Here is a 2818-nt window from a genome sequence, read left to right as displayed (position 1 = left end):
CAGAAGGTTACATCCGTTACCACCGTGCGCTAAAAGGCTTCCATCGGCAGCTCTCTTCTCTCAATCGATGGCGCATATCTGCAAAACACATCAATGGAAGATTAATGCAAGAGCGGGGCTGAAACGTAAAACCCAGATTCAGCTGACACGACACAAGACTTCAGAGATGCTTAAATGCCTCAGACCGTTACAACAAATGTATTTTGCCTTTTTTTTTTTTTATGAGTTCTCCTCCTTTGGAGATGAAAACTCTGATAAGATCCATCTGGATTTGGTTTGAGGAGTTTGCCCAACATTGCAGAGCTCTTGCGACACTTTCAACTGTTTAATTCACAAAGCAGTTCAACTTTTGCTTCCTGTGTGGCCTGACGGTAACGATAAAGATTAGTGTGCTGACTCAACCGCAGCGTAGCATCGTGAGATGAAGGCTAAACAGCTGAACATTTCTCCATTCTAGTGTAGCATCGTCCGCCAGCAGAAATTTAAGGGCGGAAATTGGAAATAAAAATATACATTTCAGTCTACCACAGTCGTCTGACTAGATTCAACATGCAACACTGATGTTGACGTTATAATTGCTTTTACCTGTCTACACAGTGTTTGTATACATTCTACAAGTATACCATTGAATTAATTCATTTCACTCGTTCAAATTACTTCCACGCAGCTCTTTCGGGGAAAAAAAAAAGTTATAAAAGCGACGCTTTCAGACCATTCAGAATTCGTCTCGCTGTGTGTGTGGACGAGCCGCGCAGTGTAATTAAAATCCAATCAATCGCATCTTTGAGGATCTCCGAACCAGAGAAGGCCGCGTGAGCCACGGCAAACGCGCGCCGGCGTCATCAATGATTCTAATTAATTTTGGGGCATTAGCTGCATGTTAGAAGCTGTTGTCCTTTAAGGCATCATGTCCTCTCTTTATGTTCCTAATGACACAGAATGCAGCGCTACAGAGGCATCACACGTTGCAATTAGTTTGTACCATGAAGGCAGATGATGAATCATCTTCATTACAGTGGTAGATGTGTTGCAGCTGAATGTCATGCCGTGAAAAAGATTTTAAGAAAAGTGGGATTCAGTTTAGGATTACAATCAGTCTGGTCCTCATGCTTGAATTTCTCTAAGGCCAACATGAAATTATTCAACAGAACAGCAGAGAAAGTGGATCAAGCTTTCAATGGCCATTTTTCAAAGACCTCACAGCTTCAGGCTCTTTTTTTATTTATTATTTGCCTCAAAAAGAAGAGGGATGGCGAGGTTCTGTTTCTCTGTTGCAACCTTTTGGGTGGCGTTAGTTCATGTGTTGTTCATTCTGGTAGGTGCATTCTGTGTTTTTCTGTGTCCTTGGGCATTCTCTCTGTTCATCATTCCCTTTGCCGAAGCCGTGCCCACCTGCTCCCCTCCCAGCTGACATCCACTTAGCTGCTTAATTCACCTGTAAAGCATTTTATTAATCTCTTCTTAACACCAATATTTAAGGACTTTACTTTCTGTCACTTCTTTTTCTTTACTCCCATTGTTCCTGGTTCTCCAGTGTATTTTTTCTCTCTGTGTTTCTGTACGTTTTTTTGTTGTTGTTGTTGCCTTTTTGTTGTTTTTGTTCCATTTGTTCTGCCTGATGGCCGCATCTGGGTTACTATTCCTTTTATGCAACTCACTGAGCTCCTTTCATGTGTTTTCATTTAGCTACCCCTTTTTTTTTTAGTCATTTTTATTTAATTTACAAAACAAGCCTGTCCTCCCGTAACATTTGTGTGTGTTGTGTAACAGTCTGGTCCTGGTCTCCGTAGTTGGACGTTACAGTTTTTAAATGTCTCTAGTAACACTTACTTTACCTCTTGCTGGCCCTTTTCACCACCTGCTCCCTCTTTTTAATTACTTGGTTTCCTTATTCCAGAGCCAGACTCATCCTCCTCGCTTCCTCCAAGTCAGAGCTTGGCTTTCCGTCTTGGACCCCGTCGCGAACATATTTCTGGACGTCCCGCCTGGCAACGCCTCCGAGACCCAGGAAAAAAAAATAAAATAAAAAATTCTCCTTTACTACCGCGTGCCCTGACGACGTCCCAGTAAAAACCCATATACGTCTGGTTTCACGCACAGGTGAAACCAGACGTATATGTTTCAGTGGAAACTGACTCGCGGCCACAGTAACGGGGCCTAATTTGTTAAGCACAAATTAACAACGCGTTGACGCTTTGACCTCGACGCTTTGTGACGGGTTCTGGAGCTAAAACGGCGTCGCTGAGCACGCTCCGGTAACCGCGGCGAGTCCTTTTTTTTCCCCCCCTCTGCCTTTTTCACACACATCCCGACGAAGAGATAAAAGCCTCCTGAAAGCAGCCAATAATACAACTGCGAGCCATAAATCTCCGGCAATCTGTGCGGCTGCTTTAACAGCTCAGCGAGTGTCGCCGGCCCCGCGAGCCACCAAAGGTACAAGGGCTTCTGAGGGCCAGTGAAACATGAAGGACTGATGGCTGCATCATGACCCTGCTGCTTGCTTTAACTTGGGTTTTATTGGCCAACAGATGGGCTGCCCTCTCTCCGCCGTTTTCACCAGCGTGACCCTCAGACACGCAGAAAACGTTCGCTCTTCTGTGTGCTGTTCAACCTCTGCCGAACAGCAGGACGGTAAAGAGCGACCAGGTTTCCGTCTGTCACAGAGGAGTCTTTGGACGCCTGAATGTCTGCTTTGGTTTCTTGAAATGTAGTCATCTCAGCGATTCTTAAATTAAGGTAAGGTAAGGTAATTCTATTTATACAGCATTTTCAGCAACAAGGCAATTCAATGTGCTTTACATCAATTAAAAGGAAATAG

At 44.1% G+C, this 2818-nt stretch overlaps 1 long non-coding RNA gene across 1 annotated transcript in view; it reads left to right on the top strand.

Moving 5' to 3' along the window:
* Nucleotides 1–1640: 1640 nt before the first annotated feature.
* The window catches only part of LOC106958753 (uncharacterized), a 10706-nt gene continuing 9528 nt past the window's right edge, over nucleotides 1641–2818 (top strand). The window contains exons 1-2 of the long non-coding RNA XR_001427211.1: nucleotides 1641–2433; nucleotides 2529–2736. This is a non-coding gene — a long non-coding RNA (uncharacterized LOC106958753). The remainder of the gene's footprint in view (nucleotides 2434–2528; nucleotides 2737–2818) is intronic.

This window comes from Poecilia latipinna, unplaced genomic scaffold (assembly GCF_001443285.1).
Source record: "Poecilia latipinna isolate Pla-1442-1.1 unplaced genomic scaffold, P_latipinna-1.0 Scaffold1012, whole genome shotgun sequence".
In the NCBI taxonomy this organism is placed as follows: Eukaryota; Metazoa; Chordata; class Actinopteri; order Cyprinodontiformes; family Poeciliidae; genus Poecilia; species Poecilia latipinna.
The sequence above is the reverse complement of the archived record's forward strand: the minus strand, read 5'-3'. Positions and strand labels throughout refer to the sequence as shown.